The sequence below is a fragment of the Rousettus aegyptiacus genome, unplaced genomic scaffold, assembly GCF_014176215.1.
Source record: "Rousettus aegyptiacus isolate mRouAeg1 unplaced genomic scaffold, mRouAeg1.p scaffold_m13_p_3, whole genome shotgun sequence".
Taxonomy (NCBI): Eukaryota; Metazoa; Chordata; class Mammalia; order Chiroptera; family Pteropodidae; genus Rousettus; species Rousettus aegyptiacus.
This window is the reverse complement of record NW_023416306.1, coordinates 168624377-168641266: the sequence shown is the minus strand read 5'-3', so window position 1 is coordinate 168641266 and position 16890 is coordinate 168624377.

Here is a 16890-nt window from a genome sequence, read left to right as displayed (position 1 = left end):
CACGCCGAACGGTTCGATGGAGGAAGAACCGAAAAGCTCGGCGGACCGTGGAACGTCCCTCCACGGCGAAGCGAACGGACGCACTAGGGCTCAGGCGCGATGCGGGATGTGTGCAGCTGTTTTTAAAATGAACTAAGACTGTAGGAATTAGAGCTCCGCGTACGGACTCGGAGGGTCGCTGGCAAAGAAGCGCGATGCGGGGGATCGCGTGTACGCTTGTTCCATCTCCATAAAAAACAGAAAGGAAAGGAAAGGAAGGAAGGTGAAGCGACAGAAGGAAGGGAGGACGAGAAGGAAGGAGGGAAAAGCCGCGTTCTCGCCCGGATCTACCGCCCCGCCCACGTCGTCCTTGCTGACCGAGCCCCGGTCCCTCGGTGCCTTCGTCATTGTCACTCAGGGAATCGCGATTGTTTTACAGATGATGGAACCTGAACAGAGGAAGCAACGTAACCAGAGCCTGGCAAACGAGGGGGCCACGCGTCCTCTGCCCCCCAGAACTACGGACGCAGGAAGTGAGGGAATAATTAGGCCTGAAAGCAAAGGCCCCACTGGGAGGTAGATAGAACCGTCGAGAAAGAACAGAGAGAAAGCACACGTCCTAGGCTGGTTATACACCAGGCAAGTCCTAATAATGCCAATGATAATAATAATAATAATTATTATTATTATTTTAATAATAATGCCAATGATAATAATAATTATTATTATTTTAATAATAACGAAATTAGTCCAGCTTCTCATTAAATGAAGATTTTTAATTTTGTTGTCAATTGTTTCCATTTATTAAGCATCTTCTCTGTGCCAAATGCTATATTAGCTTTTCACAAGCCTCATTTAATTTAACCATCATGACAAGGTTGGAACTGTTGTTTCTTCATTTTATAGATGATAAAACCAAGACTTAAGGAGGCAAAACAGTTTGTCTGATGTCACATACCTAATAAGTAAAAGTTCAGAGTTCTACCCATAGTAGAACTCTATGGGTAGAGTTCTACCCATAGCTAAAACGGTTCCACCCATAGCTAAATTCTCTAGCATGCCACCCATAAGCCCAATTAACCTAATTATAATGAATGTGAACGTGGACCGACTAGATCCAGGTCCTGTCCTGACACGTGGTATAGTCATCGCAAAACAGGCCACAAATTCTCTGTTTCCTCCACAGGAGGGGTCTATGCAACCACTGCCTGAGTCTGGGCGGGCTTCAAATACCATGTGACTTCCGAGGCTGGGTCATGTTGAGGCCGTTTGGCTTCATCCCTGTGTACTAGAATACTCACTTTTCAAGACCCAGGCTGTGAGAAGGCTGACTATCTCGAGTCCACTACCCCATGAAGAAGCCCAAGCTACACCGAGAGGCCAAGCGTCAGCTACTCAGACTGACGCCTCCAGTCACCCAAGGCACCAGACATGTAAGCGAAAAACCTCTGGATGATTCGACCTCTCAGCTATATGATTCTTCCCAGCTGAGGCCCCGCCCCTGTGGGGCAGAGAAGCGACTTGTCCAGCAAGTTCTCCCCAATGGCAGACTCGCAGGCAAGACAAATGATTGGTTTGGTACAAAGCAAGAGATAATCGGAATACTTGGTGGCTTTGGGCAAGTCCTGGGACATAGAGACTTTCAGTAACTTCCTTATTGTGTAAACAAATGAGAAATACAAATGTTAGTCCCGTCTGTCTGTGACGGATGCGAGCACGAAAAAAAAAAAAAAACCACCTGGGAAACTGCAAGCGCTGTTTAAACGTGAGGGTAGCTTACGGAAACTACCCGGGAGAAACCGTTCATATCGTGAATCACACGTTTTCCAGAGAGAAAGAGCTAGAACGGAGCCATTGAACCTTCGGGGGCTCGGCCGATGGTGGGGTGAGACCGTCCCTCAGGAAACGACTTCCGCTGTCCAATTCGGATTCCCAAGTTGAGGCGGGCACCGGGAACAGAATGCCCTGTAAAGAACGCGGGAGACGTTGAGTTGCTCGCCAAGGCCGTCCCCCCCATCGTAGACGGTCATTTAGCGTCTGGCAAAGGCAGGGCGTCTCGTACAGCAAATGCACGGATGAATTTCACCAGATAAGTAGAGTCAGAACTGAAAGTTAATACTAAGCTGGCATCGTGCTTTGCCAGCCCAGGCTCGGGACCGGACGGGCGTAGGCGGCATGGCCTCAGACGTCCACCAAGCTCCACGAGTGGAAAAGAAACCCGGGCGAGACCCACGGGGACCTCTAGGAAGCAGCGGCGGAGTGACAAGGGCTGCATCCTACTCTGGTTTGTCGTGCTGACCGTGTGCCAGGCCCTTCGCGGGGGTCTCGTAAAGTGGGTGCTGTTTTCCCGTTTTGAAGAAAACTGAGACCAAGGGCCAGCGTGCGAGGCCTCCTCCCTCGGAGGTCCCTTCCCCGGGAGCACTGTCCCTCCGCTTGCTTCTCTCCAGGAGGATGGCTCGTGCCTTTCCGTCACAGGGACCGGCTGTGCCCGGGAGGGTAACAGGTGCCATCCCCGATCGCTTGATGGATATGGTCTCTAAAAGCGTTCCAGGGAGGAGTCTATCACCCAGGAACAACGGCCAAATAGGTGCTATTGGGCAGGGGGAGGAGCAAAAGCTCCACCTAGTTGGCCCCTTGCTCTAAATTTCTCATTCTCGACTTAACTACGAGAAAGACCCTAGAGAAACGAGGCTAGAGGGAGCCAGGTCGTAGCAGGGCGCAGCGCACATGCAAGAACGAAAGTTGACGCCGCCGTCTAGAGCTTTGGTCGTGAAAAGGAGAGAAAAATCAGGCGGCAGCCACAGGGGACGTGGCGTCAAGAGAGCGGTTCTGAGGCCGATTTCTGGATGGGAGAGGCCAGCGAGTCTGGAAGGTAGGAGGCACCAGCTTTTACGCAAGCTCACGCAGCTCGCTGGTTCATCCCAAACCAGCGGCGTCATTAAGCCGTGGTCATTTTCGTGGGACAAAAACATGTCCACAGGGAACCTTGGATCAAATCCAAGCCTCCTTATGTTTGGGCAATCTCAGAGCCACTGGCATTCTTACATTAATTTGTTTCAAGTTTAGAGGTTTAGGAATATGTTGGGTCCAGCCATATTTAACATGTAAAACGACTTCCTTTTTATTTCCTTAGAAAGCAATTCTCGGAAGCGCATGGCCTATCAGTATAAGTTTTGTTTCCTTTTTTTTTTTGTTTTTGTTTTTTAAATGCACGTAGAGCTATTCAGGCTAAAATGGAAGGCTCGTTTGCAGTATAACCAGACTTTCTTTTTTATTGGCATCATGTCCAGGTAACAGAGCTGAACAGAACGTGAAGATGCATTGTCCTAAACTTGCACTAAGATGACTTGAAGGCTAGACGGACCCATTCCATCCACAGTGCAAAACTTGGGAAAATGGCAAACAGCCAATCTTGCTACACCCACTCCTCGCCGCTGGCAAAGCTCCCGAGGGGTCCGTAGTACGCTGGCCTCGGGTCTGAAGTGAACTACGGTCGCAGAGAGAGCATGAGAGACCCATTTCAGGCCCATCTCTGCCACCTAGAGCATTTCCTTGAGCTACTGTCTCATCCCTCTCCCTGTTACTTTACCATCTGCTAAATCAGGGCGAAGATGACTGTGCCGCCCTCCTCACTGGCTGTGGCCCCGAAGGTCAAAGGCGAGAAGGAATTCGAAGCAGGCAGCCCAGCGCCGGCAACCCAGGGAGCACTCAAAACTTACAACGGTGGTTACATCACTGGTTCACGTGTGTCTACACTTCCTCGACCCCGGGCACACGTATTCCGTAAGGATGCTGCCGTTAAATCCCACCGAACGAATGAAAGAACAGAGCGGCTGGAGGCTACACATCAGCCTGCTGGTCCACCCGGCCGCGGTGGGCAGGCGTAGCAGAAAGCTTAGTCACACAGCCATTTAGTCACAAAACACCCCGACTAGAAGGAACCCGGGAACTGGAGGAGGGTGCAGGCACCTTCGTTAGGGAAATTTTGCCTTCTCAACATCCTTTTCTCTACCGCTGGGACGGTCTCTCCCATTTCCCCCTCAACCCTCCACTTATTTAATAATCTCCGAAAAAGAACGTCATCATTTCTAATCAAATTACCACCTGATAACCAAGTGAAGTGAGAGCTATTAATATATGTTACTCACATGTTAAAAAGGGAAGGGTGAAAACCTGCTAAACGCAACGGAAGTTAACGCTCGGAGATGGGGCAATGGAGCCTTGTTACTTCTTTTGTTACAGCTTCCTGTGTTTTACAGATTTACCATCAAGCGTATATATTACTTTTATAACGAAAAGCAAAGATTGATTTAAAAGTCCTCGCTACATAATAAATCCTACAATATATATTTAAAAACCAATATTTACACGGGGGGGGGGGGATGTGGTATTGGACTTACATCCTCATAGATTTCAAACTGCCTGTTTCACTCAGGACGGTCATGTACAGGCGCTCTGCCCGTGACGATGCGCCCAGCCTGCGGCCGGCTGTCCGTAAGAGGAGCTATCCTTTCGTCCCTCTAATTGTTGTTTCAGAGCACCTTTCTCTCATTTATGCTGAGTCCCCAGAGGAGCTCCGGCTGCCCTTTGCCTAACCTTCCGTTTGAGCACTCTCCCTGCCCTGGTCTCTGCTCGGGGGCACAGCGCCCACTGCTCACCGTGCGGACTAAGGCCTTTTGCCGTGACATGTCAGGCAAAGGTTGGGAAAAGTGCTGTCAAAGAGACTCGTGACCGCAGACGGGTTTTTCCGGGTTGGAAGCGCTGGTGTGAGAGGCAGAAGCAGGTGACAGGTTCCCCAGTGAACGGACACAGAATCGGGGGCAGACCAGTGGCCGTGGTGGCATGCCTGGGGGACTTGCAGGTCAGCTGGCAAGGCAGGCGAGAGACGATGAAGGGATTAGGAAACAGGAGGCTCGATGGTGAGTGGAGGTCAAGTTAGGGGGCCCGGCGCAGTGCCGAGGCTAAGACCAGGCCCCCTGGGTGCAACAACATGGACTCGAGCTTTGGGAATCGGGGACCCTGTCCAAGCGACAGAAAGGAGACGAGGAGAGGTGTGGCTAGCTTTCCAACGGGACAGCGTTTGAGGGGTGAGGCCGACCAGCGGTCTGCCATCTTGCCTGTGCACCAGCAGGGCGAAAAGGCATGCTCGACCACAGCTGATGAGATGTGGGTTCTGTTAAAAACAGCCTAGTAAATTACGAGATAAGACAAACAGCAAGGAACAGCGAAAGGCTGTCACAGAGTTCCCCCTATTCGACAAACGCGGCCCCGTGAGGGTTTGGATGAAGGAACGGGCTCCCTCAAGGAAGTGACTGCCCTTCGCCCAGGTGGGAGGCGACAGCCTGACACTCTCACCCGGGATCCGAGCGGAATCCAGAGGTGGGAACTGCACTCTCTTCTGCTGCCCCGACCCCTCCCGCCCGAAACCTCGGTCCCCAAAGTCTTGTCACGGTGCATTCTGTCTGCCGCTCACAGCAGGCACACAGAGTTCTTTACACAGAGCCCCAGTTTTGAGGGGACATAGGGTGGGGAGCGTCTAAGCAAAGGGTTCAGTGCAAAAATATGCCCTATGACCTTTCGCCTCTACCATGGATCACAGAAGAACGAGTCAGTGACGTCTCCTCTCTGGGCGTCTCAGTCAGAAGTTTTCGGTTACCTGTGGCTGGATTCCCCACAAAGAAAGAGTAGGGACCCGGTGTAGCTGTCACGGTGGGAGGAACGGACTCAGAAAAGAGAGGAACCGGGCAAGTCTCAGGACCCGGGTGGCAGGCGCTACGTGACCACGTGGTGGTCATTTGGACAAATCTACTCCGGCCACTCTTGTCCCCGTCTTGGCTCTAAATTGAACGAAAGGGAGACGGGTGAGGCTGGGAAGAAAAATAGCGAAAATCCGACTGGCTCCATTTGGGTCCCACGTTCACACATGGAGGGGAAGAGGTAGGTGACAGTCCTATAAGACCATACGCAATGGGTCGGGGGGGGGAGGGGTGGGACGGTTCCCCGAAAGGAAACGAGGTGCTGTTCCCAGGAGAAGGAGAAAGGAAACTCACGGCCCCAGCGCTGACGGAAACGCCATAGCACGGGTTCCAAGTGTGGCTTTGGAGATCACGTCTCGGCAGCTGTCAGCTTCCGTGAAGTCGCATGACCGTAGAGGAAAGGCACGACGCCTTTACTTCACGAAGCGACGAAGAACTTCATTCATTCCTCTTTCTACAGACGTCTATAAAGGATCTCTTCCATTCCTAGCACAGACACCCACGTTCGGAGAGGTTACCAGATACAGGAGCCCCAAAGCCTCTATCGCGAAGTCACGAAAATCAGGAAACGCCCCAGGAAGAAAGATGGAGAACGAGAAAACCGTCTCTGCCCCTGGCCGGGCAGAGAGGGGGAGGGCGCGGATGGAAGTTGGGCCACGCACCCTAAAGCACGGTCACCGCCACAGTTATTCAGGGCACTCATTGCCCTAAGGGTAAGAAATTAAACCCAAATTTCATCCTTTCGTTTTTTGTGACTCTGCGCGTGTCTACCTTAATACTGCAAAATCTATATTTGGATGTTATAAAAAAGAAAAAAAAGAAAAGAAAAAAAAACTAGGTTGGATGGGGGAAATAGGCAAGATATAAAATAGTTACTAATTTTAACACATTTTTTATAATGAAGGCGCTGCTTTGAAAATCTTCTGTTTCCACATATGTGGATGATTTAACTTGACTTATTAACTTCGGTAGAACTAAAAGATGTTTCTGCTTCTGACAGCTCCTGTGCTCTGAACACGGCACAGCCCGGTCCACAGCTGTTGCCGTGTGGCCACGGAACGAGCCGCCTTGAACCGATGTCTCTCTGAAATTCCAGGAGGTGTGCAAAGGGCTTGGCAGACACTACTGCCCAGAGCTCCTCATCCGGGTGGGGGCGCCTGCGCTCCCTGCCTGCCCATCCCCTCTCTCCGTGTCAGAATAAGGTTCTTGGACACACAGACTCTGACACCAGAGTACAAGAGAAAAAACAGACCCTGGCAGCTCCCCTTTGGGTCAAAGTTTCTGAGAGTTTCAGCAGAGGCTTCTGAGACCTCGTGAGGTCTAGCGTTGCCTAAGAGGCTGCACGGAACCAAATTCCACTGCGCTCAGTGGCAAGAGTTAGAAAGGAAGAAGGATTAATTTCTCAAAATGAACTTTCCGCCATCGTTTGGATTTCTGATCCTTGGGAAGGGTGGTCGAAGGAAATCGCATCCTCTCATGCCTCGTCGAACATTCATCAAAGCATTTTCCCAACTGCGAGAGTTTAAAACGGAGTCAAGAATGACATGAGTTTGAGTGACAGACACCCACCTCCTGCACTCCCGTGACATTGGGCTGGAGCCTGCAAGTCCCGTCAGAACTCCCTGGCCCCGAGGAGACCTGCATAATCCCTAAATCGAGGATGTCCTTAAGGGCTGCCCGCCCCCCACCCAGTGCTCTAGCTGGATAAAATGCACTCCTTCGGAAATCATCCTGCTAGCGATGTAGTGAAGCCACCCAGACCCAGGGGGACCAGACAGGCCCCTGCCCCGCGGGGTTCCTGCCAGGACCTTCTATGGAACCCTAGAATGGGAAGGAATGAGACATACCCCGCTAGTGACCCACTGAAGGTGCAACGTCCTCAAGCCCAGAGGACGGCTCTGCGTGAGCCACACGGTACTGGCAACTCAGGGCCCCAGAGCCTGGACCTTCCTCTCCAGTCTAGGTGACTGCTCAGATCCAGCCTCTCAAACTCTGGTAAAAGAATGAATGCACTAATGGATGAATGTAAATGCGAGTCAACGAACAGATAAACGAATGAGGGACAAGGCAGCCCATTCTCTCTCCAGATGGTGTCTCCGACTCGTGTACAGAAGTGGGTTTCTCTTCCTGGAGCTTTATTCCAGGCCCTGAGCCTGCTGTCCCCGACACTCCGCTCCGCTCCGGCGTGGAGCCCAGCCTGCCCTCCGAGCTGGGTGGGGGGGCCTCACCCTCCGAAATCAAAGTGATCTCCCGTTGTCATGGGAGAATTTAGTATCTAAAGATCAAACGCTAGAACTCAAAGAGGTTTGCAAAATCGCGCACACTTGGCTACGTCCCTGGAGTTGATATTTTCGCTCCCCCTACGTCCCAGAGATAATTATCTACAAATCACACGAAAAGAAAAGGGGTCCGTGGGCTTGCTGCCCCTGCAGCAAGGAGCAAAGAGCAGGGAACGAGGGGACGCAGACGTTACACGAGGAAAGAGCAGTGTTGGGCGCGAAACAACCGTCTTTCGGTGAGGGAGGATCTGACAGAGATCGTGCATTAAGACCTCAAACGGAGCCGGTTCCCAGGGCAGGTGGGTCAGGGGGCCAGTATAAGGAAATCTGTCTCTGGAGACGGCCCGCCTCGTCCAGGTCAGGCTCTTTGCTTCCTGGCTCTGGGGTCTTTGCAAGACAGAAATCCAGATGATTCTTAAAATATCAATGACTTCAAGTTTTAAAAATTCTTTGGGGTGGGTCCAAACTGGGAAGCCAAGGCGAAGCTGCTCTGCCCGAACTGAAACTCAGACGTGGCACCTTAGAAGAGACTCGCGCTCCCTCATGCCGGAGGTCGGAATGGGAGCGCAGGTGCAGCCTACGACGACGCACAGGTGGGTTCAAGGCCGGGAAGCCCTTTCTGCAGGTAAAACGGTTTACTCAGAAGACAGAGAGTGAGCTTCCCGCCCCTGGAGGGGGCCGATGTGAAAACCGACAACAGATTGCCTGGGAGCTGGTCGGCAAGTGTACAATCGAACTGTAAAATCTCTTCTAACGAAAGCAAACATCGTTATCAGGTTCTCAGTATGGGCTGACGCGGAGCCATACGATTTGAGTTCTAGAATTCACCTAAGTGGACTTTATCACCATTTCCCTAAGAAGCTACTCAGTCGCTCCCCGCAGAATACAGGCTAAGATGTCACAGCGTGTTCAGACCGCGGAAGGGAGACCCCAGGCTGGGCGTGGGGGGCGGGGCCCGGGAGGGCGGCTTTGCCGAGCCCTGGAGGGGCCGTGAGAAGTCAGCGGGAGCTTCGAGGGAGGGTGGGCGGCTCGGCTCTGCGTCTGGAAGCATCTGGAAGGCCCGCCTTGGGCTGTGGATGCGCCATGAGGAAGGGTGTGTGCAGGGTCGGGGGGCTGGCGGGCTGGGCTCGGTCTTCTGACCTCTCCCACTGGGTCTCCTACACGGATTCTCCCCACGCAAGACGAGCAGGATTAAGTGTCGCACAACACAGGACGAGTGGGCGGAACGGACCCCACTCACTGGCACCTTGAGACCAGCTCGCCTGTGGGCCAGGCCCCCATCACCTCCCTCCGCCACCTCGACCCGCTGTCGACTCTCCACCCAGCAGCTGCAGAGATGTCAGGAAATACATCCCCCGCTCACCTCGCCCAGGTCGTGGGAGCCTTGCCCTCCTCCGGCCGCTCCGGCCTGCGGCGGGCCCTGCTACACCCCACGCGCGCCTCGCGCCTTGCGCCTGGGGCCCCGTCCTCCAGCGGCATTTCTCTCCCGGGAACTCACGAGGCTTCTGTCCCTCATTTTACTTCAGAGAGTTGCTAATTCTCAGCTTCCCAGAAAGGCGGTTGCCAATCAACCCTACCCGAAGCCCTACGCCCCGCAGGACCCCCTCTGGCCTCTCCCTCCTCAGCCACTATCCACAGTGTTTCGTGGGCTCCGTTCTCGGCCGTGAGCACGAGCCGTGAGCAGGGACCTCGCCACAGCGCAGCCCTGCCCCTTGGAAGAGAGCTGCCCAGATGAACATTTATGGGATTCGCTCAGGAGCGAACGATTTCAGCTGGACTGACACTCGCCTTCAGATCGTCTGAACATAATTACTTAATTAACAGATCGGAGAGGGGCAGAAGATGCCTGACGGACTGAAGGACGGTTCCCTCTCTTCTTCTTGGGTTCGGAAATCTGAGTACCCAAGAGCGTGCGATGTACACGTGCGGTTTAATTACCTGCTGCTGCTAATGAAATAGCTGCGTGCCACTTCCCAAAACAAGGATAGAGCGGGCAGCCCCTCCCCGCCAGCCTACACCTCCTGCTTCCCCAGAGAGGTTCCCACTTCCCTAAAGGTTGTGCAGACCGTAGGCTTGTTGTTGTTGTTGTCGTTGTTGTTGATGTTGTTGATGTTCCCTTATGGTTTTGCCTGCCGGATGTGTGACCCCAAACAAAAGACCGATGTTTCGCCTTTTACAAAAATCTCTGCATCAACGGAACGAGCTCCTCTTTTAACTGAGTCTCGGAGGTTCGATCACATAGGTGACGTGCTGGGGTTCGCTCGAAGTCACCCCGTGGTGGCCGCCGTGTGGATGCGCCACAGCCGCCCACCCGCCTTGGGATCGGGGGGCATCCTTGTTCACACCTCCCGGTGGCCACTCGAAAGAACGTCTCCCATGGGTAGCGTGTTCCGTGGGTGAAAGGGCACGCAAGGATGCCGCTTCACGGCCACGCCACCCACCCGAGGGGCCACGCAAATGGAAATGAACGAAAACGGGACAAAATTTAAAATTCACTTTCCCGGTTATGCCAGCCACATTTTAAGTGATCGGGAGCCATGTGCGGCCAGAGGTTCACTTCCTGGAGAAGAGAATCTAGAACGTTCCCACCATCACGGAAAGTTCCGTTGGGCAGCTCACTACAGTGCACAGGTGGATACGGAAGTGCCAGAGCATGAATTATGAAAAAATTCAGCCGTACTGGAACACCGGACTGCTCACACCAGTTTACACCCACACCAGCAGCACTGAAGTTCCCAGTAGGTATTTGTGATTTTAATATTTATTCGAGTATGTCCACATTATCCTCCAACTCTGTCTTGAGCTTTCTATCTTTTGTCTTATGTCTTGTATCTTGTTCAAGGAAACTCCCTTGAACGGTCAGGGAGATATTCTCCTGTGAGTTTTATGCTTTGCCGTTTAAATCCCAGATCCTCTTGGAACTGAGTTTTTGTAGGTGGGATAAAGTAGAGACCCATGTTTTTTCACATAGATAGCCAGTCGTCATAAATTGCCAAATCTGATCATTTCTGTACTTGTTTCTCGATGCCTGCCCTATCGTAAGTCAAGTATGTGTGTACTTGTATGTGTGAGTAAACTTTTAGATTCTCTTTTCTCTTCCATGGGTCTATCTGTCTTTCTCCGCATCAATGCCTTGTTTGTTTGTTTTTTAAGCCAAGTAAGTTTTTCTGTCTGTAAGATCAAGCTTCCCCATTTTATTTTCTTCTTCCAAAATGTGTTGACTCTTTTTGGCCCTCTCCTCTTCCATCTACCTTTTAGAATCAGATTGTTGTCTTTAAAGAAAAAAAAAATCTCCTTGACATCTAGATCAAAAATTCCTTGAATCTATACATCAGCTCAGAGAATTTCATCCTTACAATATCGAGTCTTCCTCTCTGAAAATACATCTTTAGGTTATTTCCATTTCTTTCAGTCAAGTTTTATAATTACTTCCATAAGGGACTTATCCATATTTTATCAAATTGACTCTCTGAAACACTGTAAATGTTTTATTATACATAGATTTTTGTCTACATTTCCTAAGAGGTTTTATTAAGACAATGCCACTGACTTTTTGGATGTTGGGTTTGATTCTATCGATCTTACCAACTTCTAATTAATTCTCACAATCCATTTGTGGATTCCTTGGAATTTTCTATGTTGACATCTTCCAGTAAGGAGAATTTTATTTCTCTGTTGTCAGTCTTTATCTATCATATTTTTTTCCTTCACACTGATAACACCTTCAGCACAAGGCTGACTGTGTTGGTTACTATGGGCACCCCTCATCTCCTTGTTCTGGACTTAAAGAGAGGGCTTTCAACATTTAACCATTAAGCACGATGCTTCCTATAGGGTTTTTTTAGATGTTCTATATCAAATTAAGAAAATTCTCTTTGGTTCAAATTTGGTGAGAATATTTTTTTTTTATTTCTGACGAAGAGACAGAGAACGGTACTCAACATGTTATCTGCATCTATTAAGATTACCACGTGAGTTTTCTCCTTTATTTGGTGTGTGCGGTGAAGTCCATTGATTGACGTTTCCATTGAAAGGCCAATCTTGCATTCCTGGAGTTAACCCAATTCCTTCACTCTGTGTTGTACGTTTTACATGTTGTTGGCTTCCTTTTGCTACTAAATTTTCTCCAGGGTTTTTACATCTGTGTTCATGAGTGAGGCTGAGCTGTAATGTTTCCTTTTTTCTTGCTCCTGCTCTGTTTCGGGCATCAAGGTGAGGAGAGTTTCATAAAATGAGTCGAAGATCATTCTTTCCTTTTCATTCTCTGTAAGAGTTTGTATAAGATGAAATTGTTGGTTCCTGGAATACTCAATAGAACTCCTCTTTCAAAGCACCTGATTCTCCTGCTTGCTTTGTGAAAAGATTTTTAACCACTGATTCAATCTCCTTAATGGTTACAGAACCATTTCCTCTCGAGTCAGTTACAACGTTATGTTTTTCCCTAGTATTTTTTATTCATTTGATGGAGGACTTCAAATTTATTGGCATACATGGTTTATTCATAATAGTCCTATCGATTTAATCTCTGCTTCATCTTTTTATTTCTAAAATCGTGTATTTGTGCTTTCTTTCTCTATTTCTCTCAATTAACTTTTAAAAAGTTTTGTCTATTCTATTAATCTTCTCAGAGCATCAACTATTGGCTTTGCTTGTACTCTCTTCCTGTTTCCTTATTTTCTATTTCATTAATTTCTTCTCTGACTCGTATTCTTCCTGCTAGTTTCCTTGGGTTTAGTCTGCTATTCTTTTTCTCTGTTCTTAAATTAATTTCTCATTTTCAGTCTTTTTCTTTTCTAACCTAACTCTATGTCCCTTTTTTACGGCTTTAGCTTCATTCCATACATCATGATATATATATGTGCGTGTGTGTATGTGTGTGTGTGTGTGTGTGTGTGTGTGTGTGTGTGTGTATAGTGATGTCCTTTGAAACCAGTCAGGACTGCTTTAGACCAGGACTGCAGCTCTCGGTCTGGACCGAGTGCCGGTGCCCGGACAGGCTCCACCACGATCACATCGGAATGCCTGACACTACTCACTGGGAAACCAGCCCGGGTGAACCGGCACGTTGCTGCACTGGAGAATCAGTGGTGAACAAGGGGCAAATTCTGAAACAAGTCCACGTGCTTGAAAACAATGTGTGTTCTTTCGCCTGGGCACAAAGCGGTACCCGGTTCTAAATACGCCCATCAGATCTCACTTGTCAGTGATCAGGCATTTTCTATTTTCCTCTTCAATAAATAATTAAGGGCGGAGGGGGTGTCTGTGGATTTGTCGATTTCTTCTTAGAGAGCTACAACGTTTTCCTTTATGTTTTAAGTCTTAGATATGTTATACATTTTGTATCTAAAAAATGCACCTAAAAGTATTATATCACTCTTGAAGTTTTTTTTTTTTTTTTTTTTTTGTATGAAATGACCATCTTTTAACTCTACTAAGTCTATTTTGTCTGATATTAATATAGCATATCAGCTTGTTTCGGGGGAAAGTTAATATTATTTTTTTTAATTTTTAATCTTCTGCATCCTCAAGCCTATTTTTAACATGTAACTGTCTGACCCTCGACAAACCTGTAGTAAGCTTAAATGTCAGCTTGGTGTCCGTTTCTACCTGGTCACTAAAACAATGCTAACCTGATTTGTAAAAAACATTCTAGAAGTCAGACTCTTCCCTGATTTGAGCTCGATTATTCCAAATAGTTAAAATTATGAGGTGATAGTCGGTAGCAGACTTCCGAAACACATGGTCTTAATAAGCCATGTTCCCCCAGTCAAAGGACCTGGAAATAATCACTACGTTATGAAACAACACAAGCTGGACTCTCCATCTCAAATTTGTAAAATCACCAGGGTCCTTACACAACTGCAAAGCCGTTAAACCCTTCGAACGGAGTTTAGTAAACGTTAAAAAATTAACGTGCATCTGATCCTCAGTGACTGAAGGAACAAAGCTTAATACTGAGCCTTTTTCAGTGGCGGCCTCTCTGCACTGGGGTTAGCGACCTTTTGGGGGTCCCGGGTCCTCATTGGTCCACCTCCTCCTCGTGTTTGGGGGAGACCCAGCGGGTTGTGCATGAGCTTTTCATCGGCTGCTGAGAAAGTCACTGGTGGAATTATCTTCAAGGATACAATTAGTGTGCAAGCAGGCAAGACTGTGTTTAAGAAGTCAGAGTTCAGACAATTCCAAACTTGCAAATGCTTTTACATGTCGTCATTCAAACGCTTCATCGTTTTTTTTTTTTTTTTTTTGACGATTAATAAATTGTTTTCAAGGCACCTGTTGCCAACACCTAATTTTCATTGAGCAGTTTTGTGGAGAATGTGGCCGAGTGTCAGCGTATAGTTCCTGCTTGATGTTGCGTATAATTTTTAGGATATTCTGAATGGCATGTGCTAATTATTTAGCACAATAGCTAATTTTATGGCTCTGAAAGACTCTAACAGAAGGGCTGTAATTACTTATAATAGGAATGTCTCGTTTTTTGTTAAAACCAAAGTGCGGGAGGCAAGAAAGAAAATAAAGGATAATTTTACACTAGCCTCCGAAGAATGAAATAGTTAATATTTTCGGGACTTTGTTAGTAGTAACACCGGGAGACGAACCATATGTCCCAGACTTCTAAGGAAAACATTGCGGCTTAGCGAAATTTACAGCAGTTTCTAAAATACGTGTTTAGATTTTATTTCCCAAAGCAGATGAAAATCCTTTTGAAATTGTCTCTTGTCCCATCGTTTCCAGCAGAGCATAGATCTTCTTAAAAACGAGGGAGAAAAGTTTTCCAGATTTTCACTAGTCGGAGAGTCTCCTTTGAGGGGCATGAATGTAACAGCGATGCCCCTGCTCTGAGGGTTTCCTGTCACAGAGGTGTGCTTGTCACGGAGAAGTGACCCGCGTGTGGCTCCATCCCATCCTCACAGCAGCCTTGTCAAGAGGGCAGAGGGGGAAACTGAGGTTCCAAGCCCTTCAACACTAGCACCAGGAGTTTTTGAACTATCCACACCTTTCGACTCAGTAAGTCCACTTCCTGAAATCTATACCTCCGAGGCGGCGTACGACGCACATATCACACAAGAACGCTCCCCTCAGCCTTTTCATGACCATGAGAGGTGGGAAGCCATCTAAATATTGAGAGGTGGCTTATTAAACTATGACACGCCCAACCCGGGGGTCTCACGCCATCATTAAAATTACATTTTATGACTATGTACTGAGAAAGGCAATTCCTATGACTTCGCGCTAAATGCAGAAACCAGGACAAAAAGCCACCTATGCATATGCGGAAATCATATTACCTATAAACGTAGCGGAAAGAACTACTTAGAAGGAACGCACCGGAATGCGAATAATTATCTCTGAGCAGGTGAGTTTATAGCTAAGTCTATATACTGTCGTATACATTTTTTTTTATTCTACTATAAACTTTTTCTAGTTTCCAATAAGAAAATTAGGTGCTATTTCAAGATCTGAGCAGGAGAGAGTCCTCTCATCGTCAAAGGCGAAGAGCTGAGCCAGACTCCTGCCCCCCGCCCGGTGCCCGCGCTCCCCGGAGCCGTGAGGTCCCGCGCGCGCTGCTGTTTCTTCCCTTCTCCTTCCTCCTCCGTCCTTCCTCACCTCCCGGCACCGTTTCTCCTGATTTCAGCCCTTTCTTTTTGTGTCCACCCTCCGTTCCTTGCTCGTTCTCTCTTCTCCACCTGGGGTCCTGGAATCCGGAAGCTCTCTGAGGGGAGGGAGGCTTGGTGGCCGGGGGTGACAGGCGTCGCTGCGGACGGAGGACCCCGGGGACCCCTCCCTCCACCAGCCGTTAATGATTCCAATCCATCAACAGCAGCCAAGAGCCACATTATCAGGTCTGCACGCGAGGTCACTTCCAACTGCGAAGGTCAAGAAATAGAAGAGAACCGATTTGGCCCCAGGACTTCAGGTGGACCCATACCAAATACACCTATGTGTTTGAATGGCGGCCACAGAGGGGGCAGACTCTGGGCGTTCGGGGCAGCGAGGGGAGCGGATGAGCGTGTACCAAGTGTTCCCGGCAACCGGAAACCAGAGCGAGAGAGAGAAGAGGCCGAGCGGAGCGCCGTTCTTGGTTGGGTAGCACGGACAAGCTCTGTCGCCTTTTGCTGTGGTGCCCTGCATAAGCCGCCGGGCTCTCTGGACCTGGGTTTCTTCACAGGTAACCCAGGACGAGTATCTTCCCAGTCTGCCCGATGACGTACTCGAGAAACATTTTGGAGCACCTGCTGGGCGTCAGGTGCAAGGCATACAGCAGGCGAGCTCCCTGCACCCTTGGGGCTGGCACTCGAGCGGGGGGGCAAGTGACAATGAATACGGAAACAAATCCGTGTGGGCAGCAAGGGCGGGTGGTGACAGGCACCACGAAGCGAAGCGGAGGAGGGGCGGAGGGGACCGCTAGGGCGGGGCGGCGCCTTCTCGCACCCGCCGCCGGATGCTACAGAGACCCCGGGTGCGGGGCGCGAGCTCTGAGAAGGCGCAGCGTTTGCTACCTGTTTCTCTTGGGCAGGTCGAACAGGAATGGCTTCCGAACACACCGGATCGGGCATGTAAGGCCAAGAGAGGGATCACGGCGTTTGGGGTGAAGACGATGAACGTGAGAAGGGCAGAGGAGTTTCCAGACTGTGAAGCAGCAGACACTGGTTTCGGCACGAAGCCAAGAGCCTCGCGGACAGTGACTCTCTGCTAAAGTTCCACCGAATGACCACAAGCGCCCCCAAGTCGCCGGTGTGACTCGCGAGGTGCCACGTGATGACAGTGGCGGCACGACGATTATCCCACCCACGTCTGCGCATCACGCTGCAGACCTCCACTTTCCCGTTCATTTCACGACAGCCCGACAGGTGGGCCCCCCTCCCGAATGCTCT